Consider the following 18,295-nt stretch of genomic DNA (forward strand, 5'->3'; position numbering starts at 1 on the left):
ACAAGGACCTCACAATCACCACCAGCACACACATGCCTGGAACTGACCTCTGATGATGTCACGAACAACTGAGCTCACAATCACCATCAGCACACACATGCCTGGCACTGGCCTCTGATGATGTCACGAGCAACTGAGCTCACAATCACCACCAGCACACACATGCCTGCCACTGGCTTCTCACGCCCTCAGGCACAGCGACCTCACAATCACCACCAGCACACACATGCCTGCCACTGGCTTTGAACTCCCTCAGGTACAAGCACCTCACAATCACAACCAGAACACACCAGTCTGACACTGGCCTCTCATGCCTCCACGCACTACTGACCTCAAAATCACCACCAGCACACACATGCCTGCCACTGGCTCCTCATACCGTCATGCACAAGGACCTCACAGTCCCCCCCAGCACACACATGCCTGCCACTGGCCTCTGAAGACGTCATGAACAACTGAGATCACAATCACCACCAGCAGACACGTGCCTGCCACTGGCTTTTAACTCCCTACGGCACAAGGACCTCACAATCACAACCAGCACACACATGTCTGGCACCGGCCTCTGATGACATCAGGAGCAATTGAGCTCACAATCACCACCAGCACACACATGCCTGCCACTGGCCTCTCGCCCTCAGACACAATGACCTCAAAATAACCACCAGCAAAAAAAGCCTGGCACTGGCCTCTAACGCCCTAAGGCACAAGGACCTCACAATCACCACCAGCACACGCATGCCTGGCACTGGCCTATGATGATGTCACGAACAACTGAGCTCACAATCACCATCAGCACACACATGCCTGCCACTGGCCTCTGATGACGTCATGAGCAACTGAGCTCAAAGTCACCGCCAGCACACACATGCCTGCCACTGGCTTCTCACGCCCTCAGGCACAGCGACCTCACAATCACCACCAGCACACACATGCCTGCCACTGCCTTTTAACTCCCTCAGGTACAAGCACCTCACAATCACAACCAGAACACACCAGTCTGACACTGGCCTCTCATGCCTCCACGCACAACTGACCTCAAAATCACCACCAGCACACACATGCCTGCCACTGGCTCCTCATACCGTCATGCACAAGGACCTCACAGTCCCCCCCAGCACACACATGCCTGCCACTGGCCTCTGAAGACATCATGAACAACTGAGCTCACAATCACCACCCGCAGACACGTGCCTGGCACTGGCCTCTCATGACGTCACGAGCAACTGAGCTCACAATCACCACCAGCACACACATGCCTGCCACTGGCCTCTCACGCCCTCAGGCACAGGGACCTCACAATCACCACCAGCACACACATGCCTGCCACTGGCCTCTCAACCCGTCACGCACAAGTACCTCACAGTCACCACCAGCACACACATGCCTGGCAATGGCCTCTCATGACGTAACGAACAACTGAGCTCACAATCACCACCAGCACACACATGCCTGCCACCGGCCTCTGATGACATCAGGAACAATTGAGCTCACAATCACCACCTGCACACACATGCCTGCCTCTGGCCTCTCGCCCTCAGACACAATGACCTCACAAAAACCACCAGCAAAAAAAGCCTGGCACTGGACTCTAACGCCCTAAGGCACAAGGACCTAACAATCACCACCAGCACACACATGCCTGGCACTGGCCTCTGATGATGTCACGAACAACTGAGCTCACAATCACCACCAGCACACACATGCCTGCCACTGGCTTTTAACTCCCTACGGCACAAGGACCTCACAATCACCACCAGCACACACATGCCTGGCACTGGCCTCTCAACCCGTCACGCACAAGTACCTCACAGTCACCACCAGCACACACATGCCTGGCACTGGCCTCTCATGACGTCACGAGCAACTGAGCTCACAATCACCACCAGCACACACATGCCTGGCACCGGCCTCTGATGACATCAGGAACAATTGAGCTCACAATCACCACCTGCACACACATGCCTGCCACTGGCCTCTCATGCCCTCAGGCACAAGGACCTCACAATCACCACCACTAGACTAGTGCCTGGCATGGCATGTGACAACATCACGAACAACTGAGCTCACAATCACCACCAGCACACACATGCCTGCCACTGGCCTCTCGCCCTCAGACACAATGACCTCACATTAACCACCAGCAAAAAAAGCCTGGCACTGGCCTCTAACGCCCTCACGCAGAAGGACCTCACAATCACCACGAGCACACACATGCCTGGCACTGGCCTCTGATGACGTCACGAACAACTGAGCTCACAATCACCATCAGCACACACATGCCTGGCACTGGCCTCTCATGACGTCACGAGCAACTGAGCTCACGATCACCACCAGCACACACATGCCTGCCACTGGCTTCTCACGCCCTCAGGCACAGCGACCTCACAATCACCACCAGCACACACATGCCTGCCACTGCCTTTTAACTCCCTCAGGTACAAGCACCTCACAATCACAACCAGAACACACCAGTCTGACACTGGCCTCTCATGCCTCCACGCACAACTGACCTCAAAATCACCACCAGCACACACATGCCTGCCACTGGCTCCTCATACCGTCATGCACAAGGACCTCACAGTCCCCCCCAGCACACACATGCCTGCCACTGGCCTCTGAAGACGTCATGAACAACTGAGCTCACAATCACCACCAGCAGACACGTTCCTGACACTGGCTTTTAACTCCCTACGGCACAAGGACCTCACAATCACCACCAGCACACACATGCCTGGCACTGGCCTCTCAACCCGTCACGCACAAGTACCTCACAGTCACCCCCAGCACACACATGCCTGGCAATGGCCTCTGAAGACGTAATGAGCACCTGAGCTCACAATCACCACCAGCACACACATGCCTGGCACCCTCCTCTGATGACATCTTGAACAATTGAGCTCACAATCACCACCAGCACACACATGCCTGGCACTGGCCTCTCGCCCTCAGACACAATTTCCTCACAATAACCACCAGCAAAAAAAGCCTGGCACTGGCCTCTAACGCCCTAAGGCACAAGGACCTCACAATCACCACCAGCACACACATGCCTGCCACTGGCCTCTGATGATGTCACGAACAACTGAGCTCACAGTCACCCCCAGCACACACATGCCTGCCACTGACTTTTAACTCCCTACAGCACAAGGACCTCACAATCACCACCAGCACACACATGCGTGGGACTGGCCTCTCAACCCGTCACGCACAAGTACCTCACAGTCACCACCAGCACACACATGCCTGGCAATGGCCTCTCATGACGTAACGAGCAACTGAGCTCACAATCACCACCAGCACACACATGCCTGGCACCGGCCTCTGATGACATCAGGAACAATTGAGCTCACAATCACCACCTGCACACACATGCCTGCCACTGGCTTCTCACGCCCTCAGGCGCAGCGACCTCACAATCACCACCAGCACACACATGCCTGCCACTGCCTTTTAACTCCCTCAGGTACAAGCACCTCACAATCACAACCAGAACACACCAGTCTGACACTGGCCTCTCATGCCTCCACGCACTACTGACCTCAAAATCACCACCAGCACACACATGCCTGCCACTGGCTCCTCATACCGTCATGCACAAGGACCTCACAGTCCCCCCCAGCACACACATGCCTGGCACTGGTCTCTGAAGACGTCATGAACAACTGAGATCACAATCACCACCAGCAGACACGTGCCTGCCACTGGCTTTTAACTCCCTACGGCACAAGGACCTCACAATCATCACCAGCAGACACATGCCTGGCACTGGCCTCAAAACCTGTCACGCACAAGTACCTCACAGTCACCCCCAGCACACACATGCCTGGCAATGGCCTCTCATGACGTAATGAGCACCTGAGCTCACAATCACCACCAGCACACACATGCCTGGCACCGGCCTCTGATGATATCAGGAACAACTGAGCTCACAATCACCACCAGCACACACATGCCTGCCACTGGCTTTGAACTCCCTCAGGTTCAAGCACCTCACAATCACAGCCAGAACACACGAGTCTGACACTGGCCTCTCATGCCTCCACGCACAAATGACCTCAAATTCACCACCAGCACACACATGCCTGCCACTGGCTCCTCATACCGTCATGCACAAGGACCTCACAGTCCCCCCCAGCACACACATGCCTGCCACTGGCCTCTGAAGACGTCATGAACAACTGAGCTCACAATCACCACCAGCAGACACGTGCCTGCCACTGGCTTTTAACTCCCTATGGCACAAGGACCTCACAATCACCACCAGCACACACATGCCTGGCACTGGCCTCTGAAGACGTAACGAGCAACTGAGCTCACAACCACCACCAGCACACACATGCCTGCCACTGGCCTCTCATGCCCTCAGGCACAAGGACCTCACAATCACCACCAGTAGACTAGTGCCTGGCATGGCATGTGACAACATCATGAACAACTGAGCTCACAATCACCACCAGCACACACATGCCTGCCTCTGGCCTCTCGCCCTCAGACACAATGACCTCACAATAACCACCAGCAAAAAAAGCCTGGCACTGGCCTCTAACGCCCTCACGCAGAAGGACCTCACAATCACGACCAGCACACACATGCCTGCCACTGGCCTCTGATGACCTCACGAACAACTGAGCTCACAATCACCACCAGCACACACATGCCTGGCACCGGCCTCTGATGACATCAGGAACAATTGAGCTCACAATCACCACCTGCACACACATGCCTGCCACTGGCCTCTCATGCCCTCAGGCACAAGGACCTCACAATCACCACCACTAGATTAGTGCCTGGCATAGCATGTGACAACATCATGAACAACTGAGCTCACAATCACCACCAGCACACACATGCCTGCCTCTGGCCTCTCGCCCTCAGACACAATGACCTCACAATAACCACCAGCAAAAAAAGCCTGGCACTGGCCTCTAACGCCCTAAGGCACAAGGACCTCACAATCACCACCAGCACACACATGCCTGGCACTGGCCTCTGATGATGTCACGAACAACTGAGCTCACAATCACCACCAGCACACACATGCCTGCCACTGGCTTTTAACTCCCTACAGCACAAGGACCTCACAATCACCACCAGCAGACACATGCCTGACACTGGCCTCTCAACCCGTCACGCACAAGTACCTCACAGTCACCACCAGCACACACATGCCTGGCACTGGCCTCTCATGACGTCTCGAGCAACTGAGCTCACAATCACCACCGGCACACACATGCCTGGCACCGGCCTCTGATGACATCAGGAACAATTGAGCTCACAATCACCCCCAGCACACACATGCCTGCCACTGGCCTCTCATGCCCTCAGGCACAAGGACCTCACAATCACCACCAGTAGACTAGTGCCTGGCATGGCATGTGACAACATCACGAACAACTGAGCTCACAATCACCACCAGCACACACATGCCTGCCTCTGGCCTCTCGCCCTAAGACACAATGACCTCACAATAACCACCAGCAAAAAAAGCCTGGCACTGGCCTCTAACGCCCTCACGCAGAAGGACCTCACAATCACCACCAGCACACACATGCCTGGCACTGGCCTCTCATGACCTAACGAGCAACTGAGCTCACAATCACCATCAGCACACACATGCCTGGCACTGGCCTCTCATGACGTCACGAGCAACTGAGCTCACAATCACCACCAGCACACACATGCCTGCCACTGGCTTCTCACGCCCTCAGGCACAGCGACCTCACAATCACCACCAGCACACACATGCCTGCCACTGGCTTTGAACTCCCTCAGGTACAAGCACCTCCCAATCACAACCAGAACACACCAGACTGACACTGGCCTCTCATGCCTCCACGCACTACTGACCTCAAAATCACCACCAGCACACACATGCCTGCCACTGGCTCCTCATACCGTCATGCACAAGGACCTCACAGTCCCCCCCAGCACACACATGCCTGCCACTGGCCTCTGAAGACGTCATGAACAACTGAGCTCACAATCACCACCAGCAGACACGTGCCTGCCACTGGCTTTTAAGTCCCTACGGCACAAGGACCTCACAATCACCACCAGCACACACATGCCTGCCACTGGCCTCTCAACCCGTCACGCACAAGTACCTCACAGTCACCCCCAGCACACACATGCCTGGCACTGGCCTCTGAAGACGTAACGAGCAACTGAGCTCACAATCACCACCAGCACACACATGCCTGGCACCGGCCTCTGATGACATCAGGAACAATTGAGCTCACAATCACCACCTGCACACACATGCCTGCCACTGGCCTCTCATGCCCTCAGGCACAAGGACCTCACAATCACCACCAGTAGACTAGTGCCTGGCATAGCATGTGACAACATCATGAACTCCTGAGCTCACAATCACCACCAGCACACACATGCCTGCCTCTGGCCTCTCGCCCTCAGACACAATGACCTCACAATAACCACCAGCAAAAAAAGCCTGGCACTGGCCTCTAACGCCCTAAGGCACAAGGAACTCACAATCACCACCAGCACACACATGCCTGCCACTGGCCTCTGAAGACGTCATGAACAACTGAGCTCACAATCACCACCAGCAGACACGTGCCTGCCACTGGCTTTTAACTCCCTACAGCACAAGGACCTCACAATCACCACCAGCACACACATGCCTGCCACTGGCCTCTCAACCCGTCACGCACAAGTACCTCACAGTCACCACCAGCACACACATGCCTGGCAATGGCCTCTCATGACGTAACGAACAACTGAGCTCACAATCACCACCAGCACACACATGCCTGGCACCGGCCTCTGATGACATCAGGAACAATTGAGCTCACAATCACCACCTGCACACACATGCCTGCCTCTGGCCTCTCGCCCTCAGACACAATGACCTCACAAAAACCACCAGCAAAAAAAGCCTGGCACTGGCCTCTAACGCCCTAAGGCACAAGGACCTAACAAGCACCACCAGCACACACATGCCTGCCACTGGCCTCTGATGATGTCACGAACAACTGAGCTCACAATCACCATCAGCACACACATGCCTGGCACTGGCCTCTCATGACGTCACGAGCAACTGAGCTCACAACCACCACCAGCACACACATGCCTGCCACTGGCCTCTCATGACGTCATGAACAACTAAGCTCACAGTCACCACCAGCACACACATGCCTGCCACTGGCTTTTAACTCCCTCAGGTACAAGCACCTCACAATCACAACCAGAACACACCAGTCTGACACTGGCCTCTCATGCCTCCACGCACAACTGACCTCAAAATCACCACCAGCACACACATGCCTGCCACTGGCTCCTCATACCGTCATGCACAAGGACCTCACAGTCCCCCCCAGCACACACATGCCTGCCACTGGCCTCTGAAGACGTCATGAACAACTGAGCTCACAATCACCACCAGCAGACACGTGCCTGCCACTGGTTTTTAACTCCCTATGGCACAAGGACCTCACAATCACCACCAGCAGACACATGCCTGGCAAGGGCCTCTCAACCCGTCACGCACAAGTACCTCACAGTCACCCCCAGCACACACATGCCTGGCACTGGCCTCTGAAGACGTAACGAGCAACTGAGCTCACAATCACCACCAGCACAAACATGCCTGGCACCGGCCTCTGATGACATCAGGAACAATTGAGCTCACAATCACCACCAGCACACACATGCCTGCCACTGGCCTCTCATGCCCTCAGGCACAAGGACCTCAAAATCACCACCAGTAGACTAGTGCCTGGCATAGCATGTGACAACATCATGAACAACTGAGCTCACAATCACCACCAGCACACACATGCCTGGCACTGGCCTCTCGCCCTCAGACACAATGACCTCACAATAACCACCAGCAAAAAAAGCCTGGCACTGGCCTCTAACGCCCTAAGGCACAAGGACCTCACAATCACCACCAGCACACACATGCCTGCCACTAGCCTCTGGTGATGTCACAAAGAACTGAGCTCACAATCACCACCAGCAGACACAGGGCTGCCACTGGCTTTTAACTCCCTACAGCACAAGGACCTCACAATCACCACCAGCACACACATGCCTGCCACTGGCCTCTCAACCCGTCACGCACAAGTACCTCACAGTCACCCCCAGCACACACATGCCTGGCACTGGCCTCTGAAGACGTAACGAGCAACTGAGCTCACAATCACCACCAGCACACACATGCCTGGCACCGGCCTCTGATGACATCAGGAACAATTGAGCTCACAATCACCACCTGCACACACATGCCTGCCACTGGCCTCTCATGCCCTCAGGCACAAGGACCTCACAATCACCACCACTAGACTAGTGCCTGGCATGGCATGTGACAACATCACGAACAACTGAGCTCACAATCACCACCAGCACACACATGCCTGCCTCTGGCCTCTCGCCCTCAGACACAATGACCTCACAATAACCACCAGCAAAAAAAGCCTGGCACTGGCCTCTAACGCCCTAAGGCACAAGGACCTCACAATCACCACCAGCACACACATGCCTGGCACTGGCCTCTGATGATGTCACGAACAACTGAGCTCACAATTACCACCAGCACACACATGCCTGCCACTGGCCTCTCATGACGTCACGAGCAACTGAGCTCACAATCACCACCAGCACACACATGCCTGGCACTGGCTTCTCACGCCCTCAGGCACAGGGACCTCACAATCACCACCAGCACACAAATGCCTGCCACTGCCTTTTAACTCCCTCAGGTACAAGCACCTCACAATCACAACCAGAACACACCAGTCTGACACTGGCCTCTCATGCCTCCACGCACAACTGACCTCAAAATCACCACCAGCACACACATGCCTGCCACTGGCTCCTCATACCGTCATGCACAAGGACCTCACAGTCCCCCGCAGCACACACATGCCTGCCACTGGCCTCTGAAGACGTCATGAACAACTGAGATCACAATCACCACCAACAGACACGTGCCTGCCACTGGCTTTTAACTCCCTACGGCACAAGGACCTCACAATCACAACCAGCACACACATGCCTGGCACCGGCCTCTGATGACATCAGGAGCAATTGAGCTCACAATCACCACCAGCACACACATGCCTGCCACTGGCCTCTCGCCCTCAGACACAATGACCTCAAAATAACCACCAGCAAAAAAAGCCTGGCACTGGCCTCTAACGCCCTAAGGCACAAGGACCTCACAATCACCACCAGCACACGCATGCCTGGCACTGGCCTATGATGATGTCACGAACAACTGAGCTCACAATCACCATCAGCACACACATGCCTGCCACTGGCCTCTGATGACGTCATGAGCAACTGAGCTCAAAGTCACCGCCAGCACACACATGCCTGCCACTGGCTTCTCACGCCCTCAGGCACAGGGACCTCACAATCACCACCAGCACACACATGCCTGCCACTGCCTTTTAACTCCCTCAGGTACAAGCACCTCACAATCACAACCAGAACACACGAGTCTGACACTGGCCTCTCATGCCTCCACGCACAACTGACCTCAAAATCACCACCAGCACACACATGCCTGCCACTGGCTCCTCATACCGTCATGCACAAGGACCTCACAGTCCCCCCCAGCACACACATGCTTGGCACTGGCCTCTGAAGACGTCATGAACAACTGAGCTCACAATCACCACCAGCACACACATGCCTGGCACTGGCCTCTCATGACGTCACGAGCAACTGAGCTCACAATCACCACCAGCACACACATGCCTGCCACTGGCCTCTCACGCCCTCAGGCACAGGGACCTCACAATCACCACCAGCACACACATGCCTGCCACAGGCCTCTCAACCCGTCACGCACAAGGACCTCACAGTCACCCCCAGCACACACATGCCTGGCAATGGCCTCTGAAGACGTAACGAGCAACTGAGCTCACAATCACCACCAGCACACACATGCCTGCCACCGGCCTCTGATGACATCAGGAACAATTGAGCTCACAATCACCACCAGCACACACATGCCTGGCACTGGCCTCTCGCCCTCAGACACAATGACCTCACAATAACCACCAGCAAAAAAAGCCTGACAGTGGCCTCTAACGCCCTAAGGCACAAGGACCTCACAATCACCACCAGCACACACATGCCTGGCACTGGCCTCTGATGATGTCACGAACAACTGAGCTCACAATCACCACCTGCACACACATGCCCGCCACTGGCCTCTCATGCCCTCAGGCACAAGGACCTCACAATCACCACCAGTAGACTAGTGCCTGGCATGGCATGTGACAACATCACGAACAACTGAGCTCACAATCACCACCAGCACACACATGCCTGCCACTGGCCTCTCGCCCTCAGACACAATGACCTCACAATAACCACCAGCAAAAAAAGCCTGGCACTGGCCTCTAACGCCCTCACGCAGAAGGACCTCACAATCACCACCAGCACACACATGCCTGGCACTGGCCTCTGATGACGTCACGAACAACTGAGCTCACAATCACCATCAGCACACACATGCCTGGCACTGGCCTCTCATGACGTCACGAGCAACTGAGCTCACGATCATCACCAGCACACACATGCCTGCCACTGGCTTCTCACGCCCTCAGGCACAGCGACCTCACAATCACCACCAGCACACACATGCCTGCCAATGGCTTTTAACTCCCTCAGGTACAAGCACCTCACAATCACAACCAGAACACACCAGTCTGACACTGGCCTCTCATGCCTCCACGCACTACTGACCTCAAAATCACCACCAGCACACACATGCCTGCCACTGGCTCCTCATACCGTCATGCACAAGGACCTCACAGTCCCCCCCAGCACACACATGCTTGGCACTGGCCTCTGAAGACGTCATGAACAACTGAGCTCACAATCACCACCAGCACACACATGCCTGGCACTGGCCTCTCATGACGTCACGAGCAACTGAGCTCACAATCACCACCAGCACACACATGCCTGCCACTGGCCTCTCACGCCCTCAGGCACAGGGACCTCACAATCACCACCAGCACACACATGCCTGCCACTGGCCTCTCAACCCGTCACGCACAAGTACCTCACAGTCACCCCCAGCACACACATGCCTGGCAATGGCCTCTGAAGACGTAACGAGCAACTGAGCTCACAATCACCACCAGCACACACATGCCTGGCACCGGCCTCTGATGACATCAGGAACAATTGAGCTCACAATCACCACCAGCACACACATGCCTGCCACTGGCCTCTCGCCCTCAGACACAATGACCTCACAATAACCACCAGCAAAAAAAGCCTGGCACTGGCCTCTAACGCCCTAAGGCACAAGGACCTCACAATCACCACCAGCACACACATGCCTGGCACTGGCCTCTGATGATGTCACGAACAACTGAGCTCACAATCACCACCTGCACACACATGCCTGCCACTGGCCTCTCATGCCCTCAGGCACAAGGACCTCACAATCACCACCAGTAGACTAGTGCCTGGCATGGCATGTGACAAAATCACGAACAACTGAGCTCACAATCACCACCAGCACACACATGCCTGCCACTGGCCTCTCGCCCTCAGACACAATGACCTCACAATAACCAACAGCAAAAAAAGCCTGGCACTGGCCTCTAACGCCCTCACGCAGAAGGACCTCACAATCACCACCAGCACACACATGCCTGGCACTGGCCTCTGATGACGTCACGAACAACTGAGCTCACAATCACCATCAGCACACACATGCCTGCCACTGGCCTCTCATGACGTCATGAGCAACTGAGCTCACAATCACCACCAGCACACACATGCCTGCCACTGGCTTCTCACGCCCTCAGGCACAGCGACCTCACAATCACCACCAGCACACACATGCCTGCCAATGGCTTTTAACTCCCTCAGGTACAAGCACCTCACAATCACAACCAGAACACACCAGTCTGACACTGGCCTCTCATGCCTCCACGCACAACTGACCTCAAAATCACCACCAGCACACACATGCCTGCCACTGGATCCTCATACCGTCATGCACAAGGACCTCACAGTCCCCCCCAGCACACACATGCCTGCCACTGGCCTCTGAAGACGTCATGAACAACTGAGCTCACAGTCACCCCCAGCACACACATGCCTGGCGCAGGCCTCTGAAGACGTCACGAGCAACTGAGCTCACAATCACCACCAGCACACACATGCCTGCCATTGGCCTCTCACGCCCTCAGGCACAGGGACCTCACAATCACCACCAGCACACACATGCCTGCCACTGGCCTCTCAACCCGTCACGCACAAGTACCTCACAGTCACCCCCAGCACACACATGCCTGGCACTGGCCTCTCATGACGTCACGAGCAACTGAGCTCACAATCACCACCAGCACACACATGCCTGGCACCGGCCTCTGATGACATCAGGAACAATTGAGCTCACAATCACCACCAGCACACACATGCCTGGCACTGGCCTCTCGCCCTCAGACACAATGACCTCACAATAACCACCAGCAAAAAAAGCCTGGCAGTGGCCTCTAACGCCCTAAGGCACAAGGACCTCACAATCACCACCAGCACACACATGCCTGGCAATGGCCTCTGATGATGTCACGAACAACTGAGCTCACAGTCACCCCCAGCACACACATGCCTGCCACTGGCCTCTCATGCCCTCAGGCACAAGGACCTCACAATCACCACCAGTAGACTAGTGCCTGGCATGGCATGTGACAACATCACGAACAACTGAGCTCACAATCACCACCAGCACACACATGCCTGCCACTGGCCTCTCGCCCTCAGACACAATGACCTCACAATAACCACCAGCAAAAAAAGCCTGGCACTGGCCTCTAACGCCCTCACGCAGAAGGACCTCACAATCACCACCAGCACACACATGCCTGGCACTGGCCTCTGATGACGTCACGAACAACTGAGCTCACAATCACCATCAGCACACACAGGCCTGGCACTGGCCTCTCATGACGTCACGAGCAACTGAGCTCACGATCACCACCAGCACACACATGCCTGCCACTGGCTTCTCACGCCCTCAGGCACAGCGACCTCACAATCACCACCAGCACACACATGCCTGCCAATGGCTTTTAACTCCCTCAGGTACAAGCACCTCACAATCACAACCAGAACACACCAGTCTGACACTGGCCTCTCATGCCTCCACGCACAACTGACCTCACAATCACCACCAGCACACACATGCCTGCCACTGGCTCCTCATACCGTCATGCACAAGGACCTCACAGTCCCCCCCAGCACACACATGCCTGCCACTGGCCTCTGAAGACGTCATGAACAACTGAGCTCACAATCACCACCAGCAGACACGTGCCTGACACTGGCTTTTAACTCCCTACGGCACAAGGACCTCACAATCACCACCAGCAGACACATGCCTGCCACTGGCCTCTCAACCCGTCACGCACAAGTACCTCACAGTCACCCCCAGCACACACATGCCTGGCAATGGCCTCTGAAGACGTAACGAGCAACTGAGCTCACAATCACCACCAGCACACACATGCCTGGCACCGGCCTCTGATGACATCTTGAACAATTGAGCTCACAATCACCACCAGCACACACATGCCTGGCACTGGCCTCTCGCCCTCAGACACAATGACCTCACAATAACCACCAGCAAAAAAAGCCTGGCACTGGCCTCTAACGCCCTCACGCAGAAGGACCTCACAATCACCACCAGCACACACATGCCTGGCACTGGCCTCTGATGATGTCACGAACAACTGAGCTCACAATCACCACCAGCACACACATGCCTGCCACTGACTTTTAACTCCCTACAGCACAAGGACCTCACAATCACCACCAGCACACAAATGCGTGGGACTGGCCTCTCAACCCGTCACGCACAAGTACCTCACAGTCACCACCAGCACACACATGCCTGGCAATGGCCTCTCATGACCTAACGAGCAACTGAGCTCACAATCACCACCAGCACACACATGCCTGGCACCGACCTCTGATGACATCAGGAACAATTGAGCTCACAATCACCACCTGCACACACATGCCTGCCACTGTCCTCTCATGCCCTCAGGCACAAGAACCTCACAATCACCACCAGTAGACTAGTGCCTGGCATGGCATGTGACAACATCACGAACAACTGAGCTCACAATCACCACCAGCACACACATGCCTGCCTCTGGCCTCTCGCCCTCAGACACAATGACCTCACAATAACCACCAGCAAAAAAAGCCTGGCACTGGCCTCTAACGCCCTCACGCAGAAGGACCTCACAATCACGACCAGCACACACATGCCTGCCACTGGCCTCTGATGACCTCACGAACAACTGAGCTCACAATCACCACCAGCACACACATGCCTGCCACTGGCTTTTAACTCCCTCAGGTACAAGCACCTCACAATCACAACCAGAACACACCAGTCTGACACTGGCCTCTCATGCCTCCACGCACAACTGACCTCAAAATCACCACCAGCACACACATGCCTGCCACTGGATCCTCATACCGTCATGCACAAGGACCTCACAGTCCCCCCCAGCACACACATGCCTGCCACTGGCCTCTGAAGACGTCATGAACAACTGAGCTCACAATCACCACCAGCAGACACGTGCCTGCCACTGGCTTTTAACTCCCTACGGCACAAGGACCTCACAGTCACCCCCAGCACACACATGCCTGGCAATGGCCTCCCATGACGTAATGAGCAACTGAGCTCACAATCACCACCAGCACACACATGCCTGGCACTGGCCTCTCAACCCGTCACGCACAAGTACCTCACAGTCACCCCCAGCACACACATGCCTGGCACTGGCCTCTGAAGACGTAACGAGCAACTGAGCTCACAATCACCACCAGCACACACATGCCTGGCACCGGCCTCTGATGACATCAGGAACAATTGAGCTCACAATCACCACCAGCACACACATGCCTGGCACTGGCCTCTCGCCCTCAGACACAATGACCTCACAATAACCACCAGCAAAAAAAGCCTGGCACTGGCCTCTAACGCCCTCAGGCACAAGGACCTCACAATCACCACCAGCACACACATGCCTGGCACTGGCCTCTCAACCCGTCACGCACAAGTACCTCACAGTCACCCCCAGCACACACATGCCTGGCACTGGCCTCTGATGACGTCACGAACAACTGAGCTCACAATCACCACCAGCACACACATGCCTGCCACTGACTTTTAACTCCCTACAGCACAAGGACCTCACAATCACCACCAGCACACACATGCGTGGCACTGGCCTCTCAACCCGTCACGCACAAGTACCTCACAGTCACCCCCAGCACACACATGCCTGGCACTGGCCTCTGAAGACGTAACGAGCAACTGAGCTCACAATCACCACCAGCACACACATGCCTGGCACCGGCCTCTGATGACATCAGGAACAATTGAGCTCACAATCACCACCAGCACACACATGCCTGGCACTGGCCTCTCGCCCTCAGACACAATGACCTCACAATAACCACCAGCAAAAAAAGCCTGGCAGTGGCCTCTAACGCCCTAAGGCACAAGGACCTCACAATCACCACCAGCACACACATGCCTGCCACTGGCTTTTAACTCCCTCAGGTACAAGCACCTCACAATCACAACCAGAACACACGAGTCTGACACTGGCCTCTCATGCCTCCACGCACAACTGACCTCAAAATCACCACCAGCACACACATGCCTGCCACTGGCTCCTCATACCGTCATGCACAAGGACCTCACAGTCCCCCCCAGCACACACATGCCTGCCACTGGCCTCTGAAGACGTCATGAACAACTGAGCTCACAATCACCACCAGCAGACACGTGCCTGCCACTGGCTTTTAACTCCCTACGGCACAAGGACCTCACAATCACCACCAGCACACACATGCCTGCCACTGGCCTCTCAACCCGTCACGCACAAGTACCTCACAGTCACCCCCAGCACACACATGCCTGGCAATGGCCTCTGAAGACGTAACGAGCACCTGAGCTCACAATCACCACCAGCACACACATGCCTGGCACCGGCCTCTGATGACATCTTGAACAATTGAGCTCACAATCACCACCAGCACACACATGCCTGCCACTGGCCTCTCGCCCTCAGACACAATGACCTCACAATAACCACCAGCAAAAAAAGCCTGGCACTGGCCTCTAACGCCCTAAGGCACAAGGACCTCACAATCACCACCAGCACACACATGCCTGCCACTGGCCTCTGATGATGTCACGAACAACTGAGCTCACAATCACCACCTGCACACACATGCCTGCCACTGACTTTTAACTCCCTACAGCACAAGGACCTCACAATCACCACCAGCACACACATGCGTGGGACTGGCCTCTCAACCCGTCACGCACAAGTACCTCACAGTCACCACCAGCACACACATGCCTGGCAATGGCCTCTCATGACCTAACGAGCAACTGAGCTCACAATCACCACCAGCACACACATGCCTGGCACCGACCTCTGATGACATCAGGAACAATTGAGCTCACAATCACCACCAGCACACACATGCCTGCCACTGGCCTCCCATGCCCTCAGGCACAAGGACCTCACAATCACCACCAGTAGACTAGTGCCTGGCATGGCATGTGACAACATCACGAACAACTGAGCTCACAATCACCACCAGCACACACATGCCTGGCACTGGCCTCTCGCCCTCAGACACAATGACCTCACAATAACCACCAGCAAAAAAAGCCTGGCACTGGCCTCTAACGCCCTCACTCAGAAGGACCTCACAATCACCACCAGCACACACATGCCTGCCACTGGCCTCTCATGACGTCACGAACAACTGAGCTCACAATCACCATCAGCACACACATGCCTGCCACTGGCCTCTCATGACGTCACGAGCAACTGAGCTCACAATCACCACCAGCACACACATGCCTGCCACTGGCTTCTCACGCCCTCAGGCGCAGCGACCTCACAATCACCACCAGCACACACATGCCTGCCACTGCCTTTTAACTCCCTCAGGTACAAGCACCTCACAATCACAACCAGAACACACGAGTCTGACACTGGCCTCTCATGCCTCCACGCCCAACTGACCTCAAAATCACCACCAGCACACACATGCCTGCCACTGGCTCCTCATACCGTCATGCACAAGGACCTCACAGTCCCCCCCAGCACACACATGCCTGCCACTGGCCTCTGAAGACGTCATGAACAACTGAGCTCACAATCACCACCAGTAGACACGTGCCTGCCACTGGCTTTTAACTCCCTACGGCACAAGGACCTCACAATCACCACCAGCAGACACATGCCTGGCATTGGCCTCACAACGCGTCACGCACAAGTACCTCACAGTCACCACCAGCACACACATGCCTGCCACTGGCTTTGAACTCCCTCAGGTACAAGCACCTCACAATCACAACCAGAACACACCAGTCTGACACTGGCCTCTCATGCCTCCACGCACAACTGACCTCAAAATCACCACCAGCACACACATGGCTGCCACTGGATCCTCATACCGTCATGCACAAGGACCTCACAGTCCCCCCCAGCACACACATGCCTGCCACTGGCCTCTGAAGACGTCATGAACAACTGAGCTCACAATCACCACCAGCAGACACGTGCCTGCCACTGGCTTTTAACTCCCTACGGCACAAGGACCTCACAGTCACCCCCAGCACACACATGCCTGGCAATGGCCTCCCATGACGTAATGAGCAACTGAGCTCACAATCACCACCAGCTCATACATGCCTGGCACTGGCCTCTCGCCCTCAGACACAATGACCTCACAATAACCACCAGGAAAAAAGCCTGGCACTGGACTCTAACGCCCTAAGGCACAAGGACCTCACAATCACCACCAGCACACACATGCCTGGCACTGGCCTCTGATGATGTCGCGAAAAACTGAGCTAACAATCACCACCAGCACACACATGCCTGCCACTGGCTTTTAACTCCCTACAGCACAAGGACTTCACAATCACCACCAGCACACACATGCCTGCCACTGGCTTTTAACTCCCTACAGCACAAGGACTTCACAATCACCACCAGCACACACATGCCTGGCACTGGCCTCTCAACCCGTCATGCACAAGTACCTCACAGTCACCACCAGCACACACATGCCTGGCAATGGCCTCTCATGACCTAACGAGCAACTGAGCTCACAATCACCATCAGCACACACATGCCTGGCGCTGGCCTCTGAAGACGTCATGAGCAACTGAGCTCACAATCACCACCAGCACACACATGCCTGCCACTGGCTTCTCACGCCCTCAGGCACAGGGACCTCA

Source organism: Struthio camelus, chromosome 5 (genome assembly GCF_040807025.1).
Source record: "Struthio camelus isolate bStrCam1 chromosome 5, bStrCam1.hap1, whole genome shotgun sequence".
Lineage (NCBI taxonomy): Eukaryota > Metazoa > Chordata > Aves > Struthioniformes > Struthionidae > Struthio > Struthio camelus.